The sequence below is a fragment of the Ambystoma mexicanum genome, chromosome 3q, assembly GCF_040938575.1.
Source record: "Ambystoma mexicanum isolate Mex_15411 chromosome 3q, UKY_AmexF1_1, whole genome shotgun sequence".
Classification (NCBI taxonomy): domain Eukaryota; kingdom Metazoa; phylum Chordata; class Amphibia; order Caudata; family Ambystomatidae; genus Ambystoma; species Ambystoma mexicanum.
The window spans coordinates 1,110,368,540-1,110,392,863 of NC_090926.1; positions in this window are offsets into that span (position 1 = coordinate 1,110,368,540).

A 24,324-nucleotide genomic window follows, 5' to 3' on the forward strand; every position below is an offset into this window, starting at 1 on the left:
AGGGTCGGGGGACTGAAGAGTTTGTTGAACTCCTCATGAGTAGCCCAGAAAGGAATGCCCACGCTCCCTCTCTGTAGCCTTGGGAGGAATCTGCAGGGCATTTAATCATTTCACAGCTGCCAGCCAGTCTCGTACAATGGTAGAATATGTTAGAATAATATAGTTAAAGGCTTCAATTATGCTTCTCTTACGGCCCCCCTTTGCAAAACCCTTAGAACGTGTCGGCTCCCAGGACACGAATAGTACCTCATAGATAGCAAAGCTTGGAATGTGGCTCTTCCCCCGTGTACAGATTGCTTCCAAGAACAGAACCACCGTGTTCTAAAAGATCCCTCTGCACTTTCTAAATTGCACATTGTTACTAGAATAGACATCGAAAGCATTATGATCGTCATACTCGTCGGATATGTCCATCGTCATCCCGAGTTCAAAGGAACTTAATACAGAGGGGTGTTGAACATGACTTTGCTGATTGTATGATATGCATTTTGTATATTTGTAACTGATGTACGTAATTCGCTCTCTTGCGTCCCTCGCGGTCTAGGAAACTCACGTCGCGGGGCGTGAGATCAGAATTGGCCAATTGATACTATTTTTGCTTGCAATAAACCCTAGCATTGGGAATTTGAAACCTTGTGTATGGCGCATCTTTTCGTGTATGGTCATTGCCTTGTTTCCATAGCACGAGGGACCCCTAGGGGCCCCTTTCAGTACTGGGTACCCCTCTTCTTTGTTTCCTGTGTAGCTGTAAAAGATGAAGAAGGAAGGTGCAGGTTTCTCTTTATCAGTGGTCTGCTCTTATGTATATGATGTCACAGCCAACCATTTCCAAATGGTTTCTAATGCAGCAAGCTGCTCAAAGATAGGTGGCTGCACATCTCCCAAACTGCTTTCAAGAAACGTCTCGGGTTCATATGATTTCATTTGGTAAATTCCTTCACTAAACCCATTTTCTTCAACTGGATCCAGTGGAAACCATTTCTTAGAGGTCCTTTGGAAATGTACTAGCATGGGCTCTCTCAGCTAACAAGGAACCACCTGCGATATTCCACCACTGCCATAAGCAGTCTCTGCTGTCTACGGTGTTTTACCTGAAGACACGGTATTGGTTTCTACTGGATCCAGCTGCTTGCATATGACTTTTTCAACATCTACTGAATGCTTTTAAGAATGTTTTATTTGTGATCTTTGTCCATCCTGTGCACTGCACCACCCTTTCTCTCCATGGCCAATCACCAGCAGACAGCATTATGAAAGCTCCACTCTTTCCTCGCTAATCATGACCCTACTTACACTCACTCCTCCTCACCATTCTTTCCCCGTCCCCTCTTTACCTCACCTCCTTTTTCGCTCACTCTGCGCCACCTCTCATTGCCTTACTACTCATCCGCCATCATTGGAATGCAGATACTGCCGAAGCCAGCAGTACTTTTCCCCACATGAGCCATGGACAGAGTGAAACCGCAGCCCTGAAAGCAGATGATGCAGCAACCGCAGCCCTGATAGGGGAGGTGTCATGGAGAGAAAACTGATTGGTTGGTATGCACAAGGAAGTCAATAAGGCTGTGCACATATTACGTCAGGCTCTCCCCAAGACTCAGCTACACCCATACTCCTAATTCTAAGTCATCATTGAAGGTAGAAACAGAGCGAGAGTCATGTTGGCACTAGATGCTGGATTCAGCGGTGTTACGTAGAATGGAAGGATCTGCGAAAGGTGGTGGTCTGTACCGCGTGACTGCATCGAGCGGAATTGTACAGGGATAGACTGGTGCTATAAAGCTATGCCCTGCAAGGCCAGCGGATGGGTCGTTAGGAAGTCCATTCTGTTGTAATGAGGCCCATTGGGACTTCAGGTAAGGTTGTTCCCAGGTTCCTATATTAAGTTACATCAGGTATCAGCTTAGGAACATGAAGGGGACCAACTGGCACCCACCACCCAGGCTTACATCTCTCAACTGCCTGGGCTGGAACCTCCTTCATACACAGTCATTCAAGTCCCTCTCACAGCATTCTCTCTGTGACATCATACACTCATGCCTCACTGCACTCAGTATATAACACACTGTTAATGTAACCGACTTAGGGCTTGATTCACAGAGCATTTTCCTATGGGATTGCGCCATTATAAAACGCTTCTGTGAATCAGGCCCTCAATGTATTAAATGGACTTTTCTGAATAAGTCTCATTGGGCCTCATTACAAGGCAGACGGAATGGGTTTAACGGCGCCGGTAAAGGTGCCGGTGCCGTTAAACCCATTCCGCCCTATTACGAGGTTCTCTTGCGGGACCCACTCTGGATGTCTGGTCAGACCAGACGTCCTTTGCGGGTCCCGCGAGGAGACCAGGGAGCTAACAACGGGCCTGTTATTAACGTGCCTGTTGTTAGCTCCCCCCCCATTGAGCCCTATGGGGGCTGAAATGGGAATGGGGATGTGTTCCCTGAATGGGGAAATACCGGGTCCTCCAAGGTTGGAATGGCCCAGTATTTCCCCATTCAGGGACCAGGGACCCAGACCCGAGTTCATGGCTGCCTTCAAACTCGTAATGAGGCCCATTGTGTTAAATCTTATAGAAACCCTGATGTTTCTGTGCTCGGGGGCCACATGTTTGGGACTGGGATACTCTGGCAGCTCCTCTACCTATTTTCTGCATAGCAACATGGAAATGAACTGTGTCTCTGCCTTTGCTGCCTGGTTTTCCAATTGGTTTATTGGGTCATTGGCTGCGGATTCATCAGCACCAAAGCCAAAATGGGCGGCTTTGCCATTGTGTGTTTAATTTTCATATAAGGTCTCTTGAGGAGGTCACAGTTTTATGCCCACCCAATTTCGACACTTAAGTGACTGAAGCACAGAAAGAGAGAAGGTGATTTGCCCAGAATCACACAGTTGTGGTACTGTTGGGAATCCAAATTTCTTGTTTCCACATTATTCACCTGTGCATACTATAGTATGACACAAATATGAAGTTTCATATCCAGCAAATTTACCAAATATTAATTGTGGATTAGGAAGAAATTGTTGTCATAGCCTTTTTTATTTTTTATTTGTAGACAGAATTTTTCAAAGACGCCTCTCCTCCCTCCCCACGCCACCCGCCTTAAACTATTCTCACCCACTAAGCGCAGTGTAATATTTATTTTCTGACCTTGACAACAAGACACTCATAGAAACATTATAGGCAAACGGTACATGGCTCACTTTTAGAGAGGAAATTTACACAGCAGAGAATGGACATCATCTAAAGGCAATGTAGTAAAATAGCTGGTTTAAAAACATTAGAAATGCATTTGTTATTCAACCAAGTGGAATTTCACATGCAAAGTAGGACACAACTGTGAATTACAATATGGTGAAGCAAAATCAGACAACTAACGCAAAAGCCTGAGGCCCAACAGGTGGCTGAGGACACTTGCAACATCCACTTCTTTGAGTTGTACTCCCCACTGAGTCCCCAGTCTGATGTTCACCAGGTCAGAATGGGAGGATCCTGCCTGGTGATCTACAGGTGTTGAAAGAAATCTAGAAATGAATGGGAGGCGAAGGGGAGAAAGCACAACAGTTCCTGGTGCCCTGCCAGATTGCCACCTGGTGCCGGCGCTAATGGTAGCCCTGTGGCCCGCCCACCAACCAACAAAGAAAAACAAATGCTCACTTTAGTCTGCGACATTGATTTGTTCAGTTGAGGAATTGTAAAATCTAGGCAGCCACCTCCAAAGGTTGTAGCCTGGAGATTGCATTCGGTATCCAAATTCAAGACTGTGGAACCAAAGTGTTCATGCTTGTATCCTGGCTTTGCCTGCAGACAATACAGTGATCCTGGACAAATCCTCACATCACTGAAAAGTGTTGCCTTTTGAAATGCTAGATGCTTTGTTTAGCCCATCGCCTGATCTTTCTTTTTATGTAGGCCAAGGGGACACGAAATGTCAGGCCTCTTGCAAGCATATTTTGGGTTCTCCTCCTTTGAAACAACAAACTTTTTTGGTACAATTCAGACATTTTTCTACACGTTTCACAAGCCTGTGTTTTGGGCGTATTTAATTAAATCTTTAAAATCCAAGAGAAAACCACAGATATAATATTTTTAGATCACATCAATTAGCACAGGACCAGTAGCTGAGATTCCTTTTAGCAACTTGTTTATAAAGTATATTCCGGAAAAAATACATCACATTTGAATGATGAGAGAAGGAATTAAAAGGTACAAAAAAACAGAGAGATTGTTTTGTCTCGCTTCCTGTATCAATTGCTAATTTTGCAATATTCATTTAAGTGTCATTTAAGTGTCATTATTGTTTGTAAATGTATGTATGTGTCCCAAATTTATAGTATCACTTCAACATTTATCATACAGAGAATATGATGACATTGCACTTTGTAAATATCACTAGGGCTCAATATTTGAAATATAATTAGCATTATATGTATGTGTTATGGTCTGACTCCAAACAAAGATTTTGATAAAAATTCTAAAATAATAAAACATTGTTTTCAAAAGTCACACAGCGCAGATAGAATATTTGTCAGAAATATGATTGGTTGTCTAACCGAAGGGATCCTGATCATTTAGTATATATATATATATATTATGCCTTCACACTAATGCAAGGCATAGTTAAAGTTAAGACATTGGGCCTCATTACAAGTATGGAGGTAGCCATGCCGCAAAAAGCGGCATGGCTACCCCCATACCGAGTACCGGGTCTGGGTTCCCTGAATGGGGAAATACCGGGCCATTCTGACCTTGGAGGGCCCAGTATTTCCCCATTCAAGGAACCTGGACCCGCCACATCCCCATTCCCATTCCAGCCCCCCATAGGGCTCAATGGGAATTGGGAGGATGCTAACAACGGGCCCGTTAATGACGGGCCCATTGTTAGCATCCTGGTCTACTTGCGGGACCCGCTAAGGACGCCTGGTAAAACCAGGTAAAACCAGGCGTCCTTAGCGGGTCCCGTGAGCAGACCTCGTAATGAGGCGTAGGGGGTCAACGGCGCCGGCAGCTCTTCCGGTGCCGTTAACCCTCTACCGCCAGGGTCGTAACGATGCCCATATTAAGGGCACGGCTGCCGCCAGTAATTATTTTTTACCGGGTCTCAGAAAAGGGCAATAACCGGGTCATGCTGACCTTGGCAGACCCAGTAATTGCCCTTTTCTGAGACTTGGTAAAAATGAATCCCCATTCCCATTGAGCCTGATAGGGCTCAATGGGAATGGGGAGGATACTAACAACAGGCCCGTTAATGACGTGCTCGTTGTTAGCATCCTGGACTGCTAGCGGGACCCGCTAAAGATGCCTGATCTGACCAGGTGTTCCTTAGCGGGTCCCGCAGCAGTCCTCATAATGGGGCAGCCCGTAATGAACGGTGCCGGTCCCGTACCGGCACCGTTCATTACGTGGCTGCCTGCCTCCTAATGAGGCCCATAGTCTCTATTGCGTTTCAGAAAATTACTTTTCTCAATAACTTTCAAATGCTTGCATGAAAAATATGAAAATATTCCAGAGTAATATTTCAAGGTAGCCTGCCTGTGTATGCAAAACAGATGTGTGCATTAACAGCTTCATAGTTCAAAAAATGTTTACTTTGATTGTGTTTTAAACAGATTTTAACATGGGGATTTCCCATAGGAAAAATGAATTATTATTCGGCCCAAATATCTCAGAACTAGCTGCTTTGATTTTCCACATTTTTTGCAGAATCCTAGATTTTATCTGGAATTGGTGCACTGAAAAAATGTTTGATAATTGGACAATTTCGAGATATTATTTTTCAAAATGTATCTATATAGGACACACACACAGAATTAATGCAATATTTCATACAGACTGCACACAGAGGATATGATTTTTACAGTTTGTACATTACACAATTAACAGTTTGTACATTACACTATTAACGTTACCTAAAAACTCACATGAAAGGCAAGTTTCAGTTGACTTTGATGTCAGTTTTAAGGTGATGGAATAAATGCCCACTTTTCATTCGAACTGTACACTGAGTTTATGAGTTTTACAGTTCATACATTAGACAATTAACATCTAAAAACTCACATCAAAGGCAAAGAGACAACTTAATTTGATGTCCGTTTTTAAGGGATGGAATAAATGTACACTTTTTATACAAAAATGTACACTTTTCATATGATAATGTACACTTTAGGAGTCATCTAATTCATGAACAGAATGAAGGTACATTGTATATTAAAATCCTACTTGTACATTTGTGATATTAATATTGTGTATAGGAACAATAATGATGCACTCCTATGACACGCGCACCTAATACACATGCTCAACAAGTAGCATGTAGTCGTATGACAAATTCTCTCAAATGCACCTATGACACGTTCTCCTACGAGACGTGCTTCTACGACAGGTGCTCCTATGACATGTGCTCTTTCAACACGTGCTCCTACCACACACACTACAGCCACACACTCTCATACCGCACACCCTCCTATGACACACACTTACCGCACACTCTTATGACACACACTCCTACGACACATGCTGCTATAACATGTGCTCTTACAATAGACCAGAGGTCTTCAAACTGTGGGGCGCCCCATCGGAGGTGCGCGAGAGCACGGCATGAAATGTAAAAAAAAAAAATAAATTTTTGTAGGAAATGGGCTGGGGCAGACTGGACCATAAAACGGTCTTAGGGACCAATGAAAAAGTGGCCAGCAGTTGCAAATGGATATTCAGTCCTTTAGTCACAGACTGTTTGAATAGTACCCAAGGGGTTGTTTTTTGTTCAAATGTAAACAAATTGGGATATTTATTCAGCAACAACGGTCAAAACTACTAGCTGCATAGTGAAGTAACTCCTCTAACTGGCCCACATTGGCCAAAAAAGTGGGCCTTTTTGACTGGCATACACTAGCATTTTGCATTTTTGTCACGGTCATCTCCCTATTGCCCTATAGGCCAGTCCAAGCCTGGCGGCTCATCCATAATGGGTGAGGGGGCGTCCACCCACTTCCCCCCTCACCCATTATGGAGGAGCCGAGGAGCCAGCCCAGAGAAACACTGATCACTCCCTCGGCTGCTTTTTTTCAGCTGAGGGAGTGCTCCTGGGCTGGCTGAACTGTCAAAGGGAAACGCTATTTGCCTTTGACAGTTCAGTTCCCCAGCCACACATGATCACTGAGCCATGCAATGCTGGGGGCATTTTGCTTCGCCAGCCTTTCATAGCTCATTGGAAAGGGCACTGCATGTATGTATGTGCGAGGGGGTGCTCCTGCGCCTCCTCGCACATACGAGCAGAGCAACCTGGAGTGGGGCCTTTTAGTAACCACGCGCAGGCCCCAGCAGAAGGTACGCTTATGGTGATGTATATTATTGTGTTATGGGACTGTGGTGGGAGCAAGATGGGCGGAGCACTGGAATAGTGATGGGAGCAGGGTGGGCAGAGCCCAGGGTCTGTACTGGGAGTAGGGTGCTGTGACAGCGTGCAAAATTTCATCTGGCACATTTGGGGGGCCAGCCTGCCCAAATTTTGCTCAGGGGGGGCCCAGGCCAAAAAAGTTTGAAGACCACTGCAATAGAAACTCCTATAATGCATGGTCTGTCAAGCACACCTATTACTCACACGCCTACTACACACACCATTTTCCTACCACATGAGTTCCTACAACACATGGTCCTACGACATACATTCTTACAACACAAAATCCCACCATACAGATGCCTACAACCAGGGCTGCATTTATGTACACAGAGCTCATGAGTTTTACAGTTCGTACAATACACACTTAACATCTCCTAAAAACTCACGGCATGTGATGGAATACATTAGTGCTTTTCATATGAAAAAGCACGTTTCATACAAAAATCTACACTTTAGGATCCATACAATGCGCAAGCAGAATGGAGGTACATTGTATATTAAATTAAAGCCCTACACATACATTTATGATGTTATCATTGTGTATTTGAACACTAATAACTTGCTCGTATGACACACGCACCTACTGCACATGAGCGTACTAAACACTAGGTCCTTAATCAGACACTCCACTGAGGTGGCTGATTGCATTTCTATGCCAAATATGGAAATATGCGCAATTACAGAATCTTGGCTGCATGCTGCTGCTGAGCCAGCACTTTTACTTGCGGCCCCAGTAGGGTATAATACCTTGAGAGCTGACCGCCTGATCGCCAAAGACAGGGGAGTGGCTTTGATATATGATGTGTCATTACAGATTCGTCAGGTTGAGACTATCATCCTATCTGAATGTGAAGTCATATGGGCCAAATTGTCAGCTGACCCCAACTCCACAGTTAACATCTTTCTCATTTATACACCCCCAAACATGCCAGACTTCTTGCTCTATTTGAGTGATCTGATATTACCTATCCTCCTCAAGCCCCTATTGGGAATGATCATTCTAGGTGATTTGATCCTTGGTTTCCCTGACAATTCCGACTCAATGGCCGTGGTGGTTAAGACCACCCTGCTCGATTTGGGTTTTATCCAGCACATCAACTTACCTACCCACAGCAAAGGTAAGACCGTAGATTGGGTAATCACTCATAATGTCAATATTGGGGATATAGAAATGAACCCATGTCCATGATCCGACCACCATTTCATTGGATGGAGTATGTCAATGCAAGCGCAACCAACAAAAAACAGTCCAACTAAATGCAGGGCTTCTTTTAGGAACCTTCGCAAGTTAATACCTTCCACCATGGCCCCTTTTTCCTCCACTACTGGCAATCTGTTCAATCGAAATTCGGGCAAAGATTTGGCTGCAGCATATCAAAATATGCTTGAAAACGCTGTCCACAGAATGGTTCCTGTGAAATCTTGTCTGTTGAAAAGTCAACCTAATAAACTCCGGTACTCAGCAGACATCCACAATCCTAAAAAAACTAAGACCAGAGCTCTCAAGCAGTGGAAGAAAACTAAATCCACTGAAGACAAAATCACGTATTCCCATGCAATGAACCGACTATGCCTTGTGAGTATTCAGAACGTGCAAGTGCAGCAAGGAAAAGGCAGAGGGTGTAAGTGCTGGTCAAGGCTCATTGGTGAGCACAGATGAAGTGCTTGGTTTGTTCAGTGCTAGATGGCCAAGAGGGATTAGCAGAGAAGGGAAGAAGGGAAGGAGGAAGGGCAGAGGAAGGTCTTGAATTTAAGAAAGTCCTGCTCAAGGCACAGAGGCAGGGGGAGGCTGTTCCATAGGAGCGAGCCAGCTAAGGAAAGCGACCGACCACCTACCCTCTGTTTAGCAAGGGGCTTTACACACAAAGAGTTGGTGCCAGAGGAACGAATTGGTCTAGCAGGAGAGTAGTAAGATAAAGTTGAAGATAGTGTGGTCCCTGGGCCCAGCCAGTCTTGTAAATGAAGCAGAGTTATTTGAATTTAATCTGTGCAACAACCCAGAGTCAATGAAGACTTTTTAAGGCAGAAGAGATGCGGTCCCTGGGCTTAAGGCCAAGGATGTATTTATTTATTTATTTGAAAATGTATAAAGCACAAACTAAGGCCCAATAAAGACATCTAGGTGCTAATGTCAGCAGAGACGTGAAGATGCTTCATACTCAGAACCAGAGTATGATACGTCTCGCTGTCCTACTCTGAATTAGCTGGAGGGGTCGCAGAGTGGAGGAAGGTAGATTCTGGAGGAGGCTATTGCAATAGTCAAGCCTAGAGAGAACCAGGGCTCGGTAAGATTGAGCCTCTGGGGGAAAGTGAGAAAAGGGAGAATTCCATTGAGAAGGAAGAGCTGAAAGTGGGACTTCCTGTCAATATCCTGAGTGTGAAGGATGAAGGAGAGAGAGGAGTCGAAGATGACTCCAAGGTTTCTGGCTTCAGAAAAGGAATAGGGGAAAGCCCAAGGAAGAAGGCCAGAGTGAAGGGAAGAAGGAGGGAGCGGGTGTCCCAGTGGAAAGGATATCAGTTTTACAGGCATTGAGGCAGAGATCGTTGGCGGTGCATCAGGACTGGATGGCAGATACACAGTCAGGGATGATGGCGGGTCAAGAGGATCAGCAGGAAGTTTGATTAAGAGTTGTGTGTCATCTGCGTAACACTGGAAGTTGGAGGAGAAGGAGGAGATGAGGCATGCAAGCAGAGCAAGGTAGATGTTAAATAGCCAAGAGGAGAGGACAGAACCCTGGGGGACACCACAGGTGGAGAAAGAAGTAGGAGAGGAGAAAGTGCCCAAGATGACTTGGAAGAACGGTCAGTAAGGAACGATGCCAGCCAGTCCAGTGCCCATTCCGAGATACCAAGGGAATCATTGAGCCTTTGCATGAGGATGGAATGGTTGACTGAGTCAAAGGCAGATGAGAGATCGAGAAGGATGAAGACAGCAGGGGAGTTGAGATGCGAGCAGTTCTTCATGGGTGTTTAAAAGAGCAGTTTCTGTGCCTGTGGATGTTCGGAACCTAGACTGATGGTCCTGGAGAGCATCAACAAGTTTGGTGTGTGAGTTGAGTTGGGGCAATGCCACCTGCTCCAACAGCTTCCCCGGGAACCGGGTGATGGAAATAGGGTGGTAGTTGGCAGGGCAGGTAGGGTCTGCTGAAAGTTTTTTCAGGAGTGGGAGCACAAGGGAGTGCTTAAGGGAGGAAGGGAAGGAGACAGTGTCAAAAAGAGTGATTGCAGAAAACAGAAAGTGAGGGAGAAAGTGAGCCAATGTTATCCTTGATGGTTCTAGATGAGCAGGGGGAGACCTGTTTAGAAGAGACCTTCATGGAGCAGACAACTCTGGTAACTTCTTCAGGTTTGAGAGAGGAGAATGAGGAGAAGGAGGAAGGCGGAGGGTCAGGGGCCCAGGGAGGCCAGGGGGGAGGGAGGGGATCTGAGGTTGGCTAGCAAGGGTCTTCAGGATGTCCTGAGTTTTGGTAGTGAAATGTGTTGCCAGTGCGTTGCAGAGGGCCGGGGAAGGAAAAGGGGAGGAGGAGACTGTGCAAGGGTTGGCTAGATCTTGAAAAGTTCAGCCGTAATGTTGGATGCACCGGAAACCCGTGCCTGAATGTGGGCTCTTTTCTTGGTGCGATGGAGAGTCTGTATTGCCTTTGAAGGAGGCGGCAGGCCAGTTTGTCAGAGTGTGAGCATGAAGTTTGCCACTTACGTTCCGCAGCCCTGCACTTTCGTTGCAGGGCCGCAAGTTCAGAGTCGTACCAGGTGTAACGCTTAGAGGCAGGTTTCAGGCGGACCCTCATGACTGGGGCAATAATGTCAAGGGTATTGGTGATGGAAAGGTGGAGGTTCCTGAGAGCAGAGTCAGAGAGGGAGGGGGAATGAAGGTGGAAGTGAAGGCAGCATCTGACACTCGTTTCATCGGGTGGATGTTAGTTAACAAGGATGGTGGGGCATTTCCGGTTTGGGGGGAGGTCAGAAGGCCAAAGGTACCCAGGTGGAAGGTGAGGAGAGAATAGTCTGACCAGGAGAGAGGGGTCACTTATGGAGGGGAGAGAAAGAGGTCAGAGTGTTTGACGGTGTCCAGAGTGTGTCCAGATGAGTGGGTTGGCCCAGAAGGGAGAATGGTGAGGGAAAGATAGGTGCAGAGGTCAGTGAAGAGAGTGGATGCAGAGCCTGGGGAGTCCAGTTGGATGTTGACATCACCCAGTAGGAGGAGGTTGGATGCGGATAAAAGTAAGGAAGAGCAGAAGTCCGCTCATTTCCGAGAGGAGCCGTGTGGTGGTGCCTGGAGGCCAGTAGATGGTAGCAATGGTCAGGGTGGAGATGGGAGAGATGACCAACCTGCAAACCAGGCTTTTCAAGGAAGAATAGTGCTGGGTGGGTAAGATCGAAGCAGGATTCCACTCAGGGAAGATTAAGGCAACCCCCCGCCAGTGCAGTGAGACCGAGGCTTGGAGATGATTTTGAAGCCGTCAGGGAGGAGGGATTCAAAAGCAGTGACTGAGCTGCCATTGAACCATGTCCCGGTAAGAGCGAGAATGTCAAGGTCAAGGTCTTCAAGAAGGTGGCAGATGTCAGTGGAGTGTTTGTTGGCTGAGCAGGCATTGACAGTCGTCAGATGGAGGAGATCTCTGCCTTTGAAAGTTTTCTGAGGTGGTGTACATGGGAGTGGTACACCAGTCAGAGGAGGGAGCGAGAGAGTGGTAGGGGGAGATGCAGGAGAAGGAAGGAAGTTAATGGTTGAAGGAAGGATCCGGTCAAAGAGAAGGAGGTTGGGTTGTGTACCCTGAACCAGGATAGTGCCTGTGTGATAGACATTAGGATGAGAAGCCAGCCAAGAGAACTTCCTACATTGTGCCACTGTTAATGGCAGAGGATGTGGAAGGAGAGAGAGTGGATATGAGATTGGCATCCATAGATCTGGAGAGGGGACAGAGAGGAGGATATCAGTGAAAACCTCTCTGGAAGAAGCAGTGGCATAGGTGTTTGCGAAGGGAAGTCCAGGGTTTGCACTCAAGATGTCTTTTATGTGCTTTTTCCTACTGGACTTCGTGAGAGAGGGGGATAGGTGATGGTGTAGCAGTTAGAGAAACTAGGAGAGATGGAAAGAGCCATAGTAGCAGCAAAAGGATAGTTGAGGAATGAAAGAAGAGTGGATGCACAGCACAGTTCTAGCTAAACTCAGCAAGAGGCCTAGTGGAAGTAGTCATAAAGGCATAGATGCACTCCAGAAAGGAGTATGTAGAGATAAGAGGTGCACAGATGTAACAGGCCCACATAGCCTAAAATCAAATTCTTAAGAGGCACAGATGCAATGCAAGACATGTGTACAGATGTAACAAGCACACACAGCCTAAATTCAAATTTTCTTAAGGATGCACAGATGCAATGCAAGAGAGGTGCACAGATGTAACAGGTACACACTGCCTAAATTGGAATTTTCTTAAGGAGACACAGATGCAATCCAAGAGAGGTGCACAAATGTAACAGGTATACACAGCCTAAATTCGAATTTTCTTAAGGAGGCATAAATGCAATGCATGAGAGGTGCACAGATGTAACAGGTACACACAGCCTGAATGCAGTGATATGAGATGAAGATTGGTAGTGGCGGAGAAGGCAAAGTACAAATGCAGAGTTGATGAGTTCAGTAGGATTGTTGGAGGTGGTAATGAATGAGTAGAGCCATCACGCACGTCAAGTTAAGCAGGGAGCGTAGATGTCCACGGATCAAGTCAGGAGGCTGAGGCATAGCTTTTGGGGGCTCTCAAGGCCATTCTCGGCCCGGACAGGCACAGACAGGAGTCTTAGACTTGGGCCTTGCATATGTATAGTGCACCCAAGGCACACAGCAGCAATTGAATGCTGCAGCAAATGCTATTTGCAATCAAAGACTTTTAAAAATAATAATTTCTTATTTCTGAGGATTCAGCAACAAACGTATGTGCACATAGTGCGCTGCTTCTTCACTGGTTGCTAAGGCCCCCACAAAAGCCCAACAGGGCTTACCTTTTGTGTGGGTGCTGGGGGGGGATGAGGGGAGGCCTCCAAGCCTCGATGTGGGGAGAGAAGAGTCCCTGCTGGTCCCAATGTCTTCACAGGAAGACATTACAAAATGAACATATTAAAGCTCACATCAAAGGAAAATCATACAAACTGTACACAGAGCGTATGGGTTTTACTGTTCCTACATTACATAAGTAACATTGCTGAAAAACTCACATCAAAGGCAAGTCACAACTGACTTTGATGTCAGTTTTAAAGTGATGGAATAAATGTACACTTTTCATACGACAATGTATACTTTTCGTACAAAAATGTACCCTTTTCAAAACAAAAAAGTACCCTTTTCTTACAGAATGTACACTTTAGGAGGCTAGAGATACATTTTGTATTAAAACCCTACATGTACATTTGTCATATTAACATTGGCCCTCATTACAAGTCAGGCGGTGGACCATGGTGCTTTTAGCACCATGGTCCATGCCGGATTCCGGCATGGTGGATGGCGGAATTACCGCTCCATTCCAAGGTGAGTGGGGCGGTAATTCCCCATTCACCATTTGCCCTTCCCCATTCCCATTTTTGCCCCACAGGGCATAATGGGGATGGGGAAGGCGCTAATTACGGCACCGTAAATTACGGTGCCCTAATTAGCACCAAGGTCGCTTAGCGCCTTGGACTTTAAAGCCTGCAAAAAGCAGGCGTTAAAGTGTGAATCAGGCGTTAAGGGTTAACGGCACCGACGGCGCCGTTAAACCCTTAACGCCTGACTTGTAATGAGGGCCATTGTGTCTATTAACACTAGTAACACAAACTCTTATTGTGCACCCTCTTGGAACACATGCCCCAACAACACGCGTTTATACAACATGCACTCCTATGACACGTGCTCCTACAACACACAATCCAACAACACACTCATAAAACATACTCCTATAGCATGTGCACCTATTGCATGCACTATTACTCACACTCTTACGACACAGACTGCTATCAGCCATACTCATGACACATGTTCCTATAACACATTCTCCTACAGCACATGCACCTACAGCACGTGCACATATCACACCTGCAATGCATGTATCTACAACATATGCACCTACAACACATACATCTACAAAATGTGGGTGTACGACACACGCTCCTATGTGACATGCTCCCATTACATGCCATTTGATGGCGCACTCTTATAACACACAATTTTATGGCACACGCTCCATCAACGCATGATCCTACATGACAAGAGGCTAAAACACACATTCTTTCAATACACGCTCCTTCAACATGTGCTCCTTCAAAACAGCCATCTACAACACACAAAACACACAATCTTACGACACACGCTCTTACAACACAGAAATGTACACCACACACTTACGACAGATAGACTTATGCCACACACTGTTATGCAACATATTCTTATGCCACACACATACTTATTCTACATGCTCTTGCAACACAGTATTACAATGAACAATCAAACTCAATAATCACATAACTGCAAAACATAATTACAATTATTAGAATTTCTTTTTTTTTTACAAAAGAGTCAAGGTCTGACCAACAAAAAAGTAAAGTCTACAAACATTAGAAATAATAAAGTTAATGTAACAACATAATACACTTTATAAATACATTATAAATATGTATTAAGTTAAAATCAAATAACATGAAAACCTTAACTAACCCACACACTTAAAAGCATACAATATCACCATATAATCATAATAATATCACACATAAAAACAATTGCATAAAATGTAACTTCCTTCAAAAGTACAATAACTGTAGACCTATAAAGAAAGTACACATTTGTTTGTTATAAATAAGAAACCTCAAACATACACAAGCATAATTCCGCTAAACAATTATAAAGAAATACAAAAAATATTTAACGAAATAAATCTACAATAAAAAGTATTCAAGTGTCATTTATCATTGTAAATACATATAATTTACTAAACAATGAGCATAACATTATAAAAAAGAAACCATGCACTAAACAACAAAAAGTATGAAAATATAATATACAGTAAAAGCTTAGTAACATTTACTTCTATAAATAAAAATATATAGACAACATGTGTAGTCATTACACTATGCATACAAAATGCAAACACGTAATGTGTGCTAAATTAAATTTAGTAAATAATGAAAGCTGTAGATCCTCACAAAAGCAGCACAAATGTAATACACATTAAAACAGAAATAAATAAAAACAGTTTAACATTTGTTTTGAAAACAAATATTCATACAACGTTATATTACTTTCACTATAAAGCTTTGTGGAGCAAAAACAAAACAATGCAAACCAAAAACAGGGTGAGTTATAATGATATTTGATTTTTATAGAATCGTTTTTGAAATGTATTAATAAAGTTTATTATGCTGTTACTTTAATGTTATTATTTCTGATGTTTGCAGACTTTAAATTTTCTTTTTGTTTAACATTATCTCTTTTGTAAAACAAAATGTTTTACCAAATTGTATATATGTTGGTCAATAGTGTCCCATGCTTACAGATACATTTTCCAGCTTTTGACTCACAGGATAGGAGAATGGATAGACTGGGCTCCTGCAGGAATTGAGAACAGGGCTCCCACAGCTGAAGAGCGACACCCCTTCCTTATAAATGAACCAGGTGAAATCCAACATTACGGCAGGCCCTCGTATAGACTCAGGGCAGCCCCTATCAAGTGACCCCTAACCTATGGTCCAATCACCAAACACCACACCCCTCAGGACAGAAATGATCCTAATAGCCTGCAGCATCCCCACATGGAGGGATGCCTTACTAGTAAAGACAGCCAGATCAGTTTGCATGTGAGGGTTGTGTGAGTAGGAGTGGGAGAAAGGAGAAAGGCGTGTGCTGGAGAGTGGCCAGGGTGGGATACTAAGAGGACACTAGGAGAAGAAAGCTGGATGTTGACGGAAGAGTTTGCAGGATGTTGGAGTAAGAGAGGGGTGCCATCAGGGGGAGAAGAGGTGTTGGAGAGTGAAGGAGGTTGAAAAAAGAGAAAGTTGTCATCTGGTCAAATGGAGGAGGGGAAGAGTTGGTGGAGGGTGGAGGAGGTAGTCCATTTTCAGGAGACAGAAAGTGGTGCAGGGTTTGGCCAAGAGGTTCCATCAAGAAGCCCAGCCCCTAAGGGGACACAGGAGCTGGAGGCCTTTAACAAATGTGGGAGAGAGGAAAGTGCTAAAAGGTGCAATATCATCACTAGACCCGAAGAGATGAGAGGAGACCATGTAATTTCAATAGCAAGTGAAAAAGGGGAGGTTCCAGTGAAGCAGGCTTGTCCAGGGCAGAAATCAGAGGAAGCAGGAGGTGGTACGAGATGATGCAAACTAACCAGTGGCCAGGGATCTTTCACTAGGAGTGTTCAGAGGGGGGTAGCTCGATTACCAAGACCCTATTGTAGGGAGTTGCTCAACTGAACAAGGAGATCCCACACTCAAACCCCAGAAACCAACCAGGAAGGGGGCCAACCCTGGTAAAGCTAACCAATTGTCTTGATCTCCTGGAGGAGATCCATTGACTGATCCAAGCCCAGAGTGCACTGGCCAAAAAGAGCCCTCATGAATTCTCAACCAACAAAGGTTCAGAAACTCTAAAAACTTACAGCCCAAAGAAAAAGGTTGTTTGTCAGATAATTGAACTGTGTTGGACAGACACTACTACTGGACCTGTTGTGAGATACTTTATGCTATGCTTTGACAAATGACATTACCTATTATTTATTTTTTGATATATATTTTGAAATAAATCCTCTTGTAACACCTAAGGTTACTGGCATGTCAGCCTCTTTGTGCATCCCAACCCAGCTACACTGTCACAGTATATATAAAAATGGTAAAGGGACAAGAAGTAGCCTTGGCACTTCTCATTCCATCTTGTGGGGTTTAGGTAAGTAAGGGGGCATAGTCACTAGCTGGTAGTCATTGAAAGGGAATACTTTGATCCACATTAGTGTTGAATCTCCAATGCTTAGGTGGAAAAGGTTGGCCCTCAGGATGTTGTGGCTGACAGTACTGAACGCTGCCAATGAATCTAAAAGTAAGAGTGCTCCAGCTCCTCCTTCATCAAGTTTGCATCTCTAATCCTCTAAAATGGTGCAATCATTTGACCCTGTGCTATGTTGCAGGCAAACCCTGACTTGAACAGCCTCCAGTTTACTGTTGAGGTCCACAAGCTCTTTCAACTGTTGTGTAATCGCTTTCTCCAGCAACTTCAGTGATGCCCGCAAGAGAATGTTCCTGTGTGGATGGAATGTTTGTGTGTGAATGTAGTTTCCAGCTGAGGCCGTTGGTGCCAGCCTGCCTGGGTGGTGGGTGCCAGTGAGGAACCATGCCATCTCCTTATGTCATCCTTATAAAGTGGAACTTGGATGAACTTACAAGCTTCCTCCATTCATCCTAAAATACAACAGTGACGACGAGCTGCTGAGAAACAGGACCCATGGAGATCTGGACTAAGTCAAAGGACATGAAGGCAAGTGTTACATGCTGTGGGGGTGCAGGATTAAGGTTGGGAGACTCACTGCCAACCATAAAGAAAGGACCCACCACCCAGGGCCAGGGTGTAGCTGTCCAGGGCTTAGTTGGAGCTGCCCAAGGCACAGAATGTGTCACCTGGCAAAGAGGCGCCAGCCAGGGCAAAGAGGTAGCGCCAAGAACATATGTGGTGCTGCCCAGAGTCATGGAGTTCCACCCAAGCCCCGGTGCCTGCTGCCCAGTGATAAGGAATGCCAATCAGGGCGAGTTGGAGCTACCCAGGGCTTATGTGGGGCTGACCAGGACTGCCATGGGGTGCCTAGGGCAGGACAGTCCTTTTCAGACCCTAGAGAACGTTTACCCCATGCTAATGTGGAGCACCATTGCCCAATGTGCAGCCCTGAGCAAAGTGATGTCACCCTGGACAAGCTTGCACAGAGAGTCCGCTACTGTGAAGTGTTCCCTGCAAGACTCTTGAACATAGCAGCTGACAGAGGTCAGAATAGCTCTCTGAATTCATTAAGGATTTGAGCAGCATAAACAGTATTTTTTACAGTGGTTCTCTCTGTCTTTGTTATTTTCATAATATTTGGCAATGGAGGAATTTTAATTTGCCATTATGCCCATGGACTGTACCGGAGCCTGTTGCGTTTTCCATGCAGAGCCGTTACAGTAATTTGCACGCGGGAGCTCTGCTGTGTTCGCTTGACTCCCTCTCAAGGATGACGTGCAAATGCTGTGGGAGTTTGCGAAGATTGGAACGTCAGTAATGAGCTCCTCGCCTTGCTCGAAACTGTGAGATGATTGATGTCAATGTTACAGACTACTGCGACTTTAAGCATATTCGAGGACACCAGGCGGGAAGCAGGAGGAAGTGGGAGGGCATAGGCAGGGAACGGCATTTACTGTATGATATGAAGGCATAAGGAGGCAATAAAGGGAAGGACCTCTCCTCAACTGGTGTTGCGGCCTTATTCAAATGAATCCTGCAACAACTTGCAACGAGGTTTCTCCTACCGCGAACCTGACTCCAGCTAGTGATCCCTCCAGAACCTCCCGTGGTGATCCCCCAATGTCCCGTGCCTCCTGGCATTCGCTGCCCCACAGCAGAGGTGATCCCGCCAGCCTGCAGCATTCCACGGCAGTCTGCCGTCCGCTTCCTGAGAGGCGATCCCGCCAGCTCCAACATCTGCATTTCACCACCCAACTTGCACTAGGTTTTCCACGGCAGTCCGCCATCCTCTTTCCAAAGCGGCGATCCCGCCGGAAAACAAAAGCAGCAGTCTGCTGGGAACATTGTGGGACAGCTGTTCCCACTTCCACCCCGCCATCCCTCAACATGGCAATAAGCACACCTGAAGGCAGACAGGACACACACCGCTGGCCCATCCTCCACACAGCAAAACACTCCAACGTGCTGCACAAGGCGAGTTTGGCCCAATGCCCGCCCACAGATCGGAACAGAGTGGGAGAAACGCTGTTGCAAGGGGCTAAGGGAGAACAAGAGGTACTCACCAAAGGGCCTGAGAACACCCAGACCTTGCGGAAGAAAGGCGAATTTGAACAGAGGTACATCAGCAGACCAGAGGAGAGGGAGAGCTCACAGAACAGCCCACACATCATGAGTGGCTGTTAAGATGGACTTCTGAACTCTGACCTGGTGGGCAGAGGTTCAGAAGGTCAGCCTAGTTTCTTGGAACAGGGTAACTGTCTGGACAAGTCAGACCAATCAAGGTAGCATTGGCGGCCGTCAAGATTAGGTCTCAGGAGGGGTGAGGGTGATCGAAAGCCCACAATAAGCACACACAGTAAACAACACTACACATTACTCTCAGTCAGGTGTATATATAGAAAATAGATATACATTTATGAAAGCCCTATTAAATCAAACACAAAGCAAATATCAGCAGTAATAACTAAACCAACATAACACTAGTATGAAACATATATACAGTTACCAATGGCCTAAGGAATAGTGCACAGTAAGGCTCCACAACCTGTGAAGAAAGGGAGCATACAGTGTGACTATACTTTAGGCAATCCTTCACTTTATCAACACTAACTGAGAGGCAGTCCAATCCCTAAGAAGAGTGGAGCCTTATGCTCAAAAGTACTTTCGGATGCAGGTGCACGCGATTGTGTGGTTGGGCAAAAATGAGGTCTCTTGCAGGGGCTGTAGCAGCTCAGGAAGGCAGGTGAGGCAGTGAAGAATGAGTTCCCACTATTTGAGGAGGGTCTCCCAAAGAGGTCAGAACAGGATCCAAGAGTTGGGAATAGCTCGGTAGCACAAGCTACCTCGATAAAGAAGAGTGGCCCTCAGTGGACACTTGTTCGTAAAAATGGATGGATGCACCAGGGGCCACTGGTAAGGGTTGCAAGTACTCACTGACCCAAGACGCACTCCAGACCAAACTTCGGCTGTCAAGTCCACTTCGGTTGCAGGTTCAAATGCTGCAATTTTGCAGTTCTGCAGCTTTCAGCGGTTGAGTTCCTGGGATGATTCTGTGGCGGGACAGTGGTGATTTCATTGCAGCTCATGTCAGGGCACAGGGGGGAATAGCAGCAGTACACACCCTTGAAGATCGTCACCACCGCTAGGCGACACGGTGACCGCGTGCACTCAGGTTCAGGCGTACTCTCATAATTCCAGACCTAGGGCCTCTAAGTGTACGAAACTCGGCTGGAGAGTGCCTTGTACCCAGTTCTTACGATCTCCAAACTCTCAAGTGTCTATTGGAGATGGCAGCGGTTCCAGGGCAAAGTTCCTGTGCAAGCTGGTCAGTTCAGTGGTTGGCCCAGGAAAACTTCAGAGAGGACTTGCTTTCAGCGCTTTTGCAGACCTTCTAAGTTCGATCAGAAACAGAGGGGTCCAGCAGGACAACAGCGTACTAAGGGTGCCAAACCTTCCAGTGGGACAACATAGGTTGCTCGACTCCGCTTATTGGTTTCAGGATACTTTTCTCCTATCCAAAGTTCAGTGTGAACTCCAGAGATTAACCTGGTATGGGTGTTTGGGCCCTTCTCTTATCCAGAATCTTCTTTGCGCCAAAACAACGAGGACCCAATGAGAGATCTGTTCACGTACAGCCATCTCAGATGTGGACCAATCACGGACCACGGTGGCCCCAGTCATTTCCAGCACACCAGACTCTCTGGGACCCAGGATGTGTATTGGAACTAGACAGTCCAGCCCACATACTGGAGGCGCACACACAAGGCATGCAGAAGCCTGTGAAAGCTTCCGTTTACGCGGGGATCTGCATGACCAAATAGGGGTTTTTCTGGGTCTGTTCGGCCTGGGGAAGGCAAAGGGACAAGAAGGTCAAAGGACAGAACAAAGGACCTTATCGAATTGCCATTTTGGGGCCAAGCCACTGTCCTGGTCCAAACGCGGTAAACGCGATATGAACCAAAAGAAAAGGTCAAAGATCTACGAAGAATAACAGCTGCCACCAGCTCTGTCCAAGGCACATTTGTACTTCTACGGAAAAATTCTTAGAGGGTGTCTAGGGCTTTAAAAATGAAAGGAAGACCCCAGCGCACTGTACTGTAAGGTACTTTGTGCTCTGGTAACATGTTGCTAAAAACTAGCAACAAAGTGAAAGACTACGGGAAACAAAGTCTCCCAGTACTGACTGTCTTTAAAGGCAGGTCAGTTTCCCCATAACAAAGTGAGTGAAAACCCAGCGGAGTACAGCGGAAGGCTGGGCTTCACTGGCAAAAGTCAGGCTAGGATGGTCAGATAATAGCAAAACGTTGGGGGGTTCTCAACTGGAGGGAAAATTACACATAAATGGAAATCTTTCCTAACACTGCCCCAAGCTCACCCATGCGCCAAGGGACACATCCCCCAGTAATGGCCTCAACATCCAAAGCTGCATTACTGAGGAAGCCACTCCCATTCACACTGATCCACAGAGCAACAAAGGGCCCGGATGGGTTGAGTGGATCGAAGACTTTAATTATTTCATCAAGGCCGCAGGGGAAGAACAGTCACCGACACTGTGTGACATGTTCATCATGCTAGTGGGCGGGGGAATCAAGTCCATTGTCAAGACCATCGCCCCAAACAAGAAGGACACTTATGCATCACTCATCACTGCACTCAACAAGAAACTCATCATCGAACCCAATCACGACTATGAGTGCTACATCTTCAACCAATGCTCTCAAGGCCAGATGAAACCATAGATTAATTCATTTCACGACTATGGCTAAAGAGCGCCAACTGTCAATTTCACCAATTTTCAGTAGAGGAAGCCATAAGACTACGTGTCATTAGCGATACATCTTGCCTGCATTTAGGAAAGAGCTTCTTAAGAAACCGCTAATGATCGACGAGGGGAGTGAGCTTGCCAGAGTATTCGAGATAGTGGATGAACAGGCGACATCCATTGAAAATGCCCCAGGAGCCATGGGGGAGCGCAGTGATTTAATCACGGAAAATGCACTCTCAGAGAACCGGTGACTGGAGACCGCCCACAGGAAGACCAAATAACCAGACATTCCAACAACCCTAAAGACAATGCTATCGAGGCATGATTAATTTCCCCTTCTCAGGAATGTGCCCAGCCCTCACCCAGAAATTCTCCAATTGTTTAAGAGAGGGCATTTCCAATCAGTATGCCGTGAAGGGAGACCAACCAAACCCCCAGGGAGGCAATACAACAGACATTTCAACAACCACACTACACCCCACGATCCCAGCAGACACAATTCCAAGGACAACAACAGTTCATGAGGGCAATAAACGAGATGCCTTATCAAGACCCAGGACATGGTTATGATCAATATGATGCAAACACACAGTTTGGTGATGAGTACGATGAACCCCCACACCCATACCAATACTATGGAGAACAACAACAGCAACTGGTACGACCACCCCAAGCGGACGAATACATCAACCTCATTCAGGACGACCAAGAGGTGAAAAAGAAGCACCAAGAATCACTGTCAACCAAGGTAACATGCACTATTGTTTCCTGATAGACTCGGGTGCAACAGTGAACATAATGGGTGAACAAGAATTCCTACTGATGCCCGAGAAACCGACCCTCTTGTAGACCTCATCGAAAATCTTTCAATGGTGTGCAACCCAACCACTACCTTCCGCAGGACAAGTTTGACACATGCCAGTGCACAATGGCCAGGTGGTCAACACCACCATACATGTGATCCGCAGCCCCATCAAGAGGCATTGCTTGTTGAGCTACTACACCGCAAACCTCCTGGGCCTGATAGACATACATTACCAAAACTGGGAAGTGATTCAATCAACCAAGTCGCTGACAGACTACCCAGAAATAGTGTGCAATATGGACAATACCAACACCAGAGGCCTCCAGATCTCAAAAGAGGTCATCCAGACCAAATTCCCAGACTTGTGCAAGAGACTTGGGAAACTGAGGGACATGTTACTCATGCTACACGTTGATGAGACAATACAGCCTGTCCCCCAGCACCCCAAGAGAGTGGGTTTCCATCTTCAACAGGCAGTATCACAGGAATTGACTCAGCTGTTACTAAACAACATTGTCGAACCGGTCACCGGACCCACCCTGTTGGTTTCCCCACTAGTGATCATCCCCAAAGAAGGGAGGGGTGCATACAGCTGTGTGTCTACTTGAGAATTGCCAATACCGCCATTCAATGGGAACAACAGACAGGACCATGTATTGAGGACATGATTGTGCAGTTGCATAAGGATACCACATTTTCGAAACTTGACCTGGTCGAAGAATACCACCAATTAGAACTACACCCAGTGTCGAGGGTCATCACTACATTCTCAACACACGAGGGCCTTTTCCAGTACCAGAGCCTGAATTTTGGCATCTCCTCAGCGGCGGAGATCTTCCAAGAGGCCATCAGGCAAGTCAAATCCACGCTGACCTACAGCGACGACATCCTGGTCTTCAGGGCAACGCAGGAAGAACACGACGGCAGGCTGCTTCTGACATGCAGCGCACTACAAAGTGTAGTCCTCACACTGAACCTGGAGAAATGCAGATTCAACAAGAGGAAACTCAAATCTTTCTGACATGTCTTTTCAGACATAGGGATGACACCAGACCCGGAGTCAATACCATCACAAAACTACAGGAACCACATCAGATGTCCGACGTGAAATCTTTTCGCGGCATGGCAGGCTACTGTACCAGATACATCTCGCACTATGCAACACACATAGAACCCCTGCGGCGTCTCATACAGAAGGACATGACATTCCAATGGACCGATGAATGCCAGACAGCATTTGATAACGTCAAGCGGGCATTAGCTGAAGCCAGACTCCTCGAATACTTTGACCCTACATGGCACGCGGAGATCATCGTGGACGCCAGCCTGGTTGGGCTCGGGCCATTCTTGCCCAAACAAGTGGATCAGACACACACCCCAGACACATCATGGCGTAAGCGAGCAGGGCACTCCCACC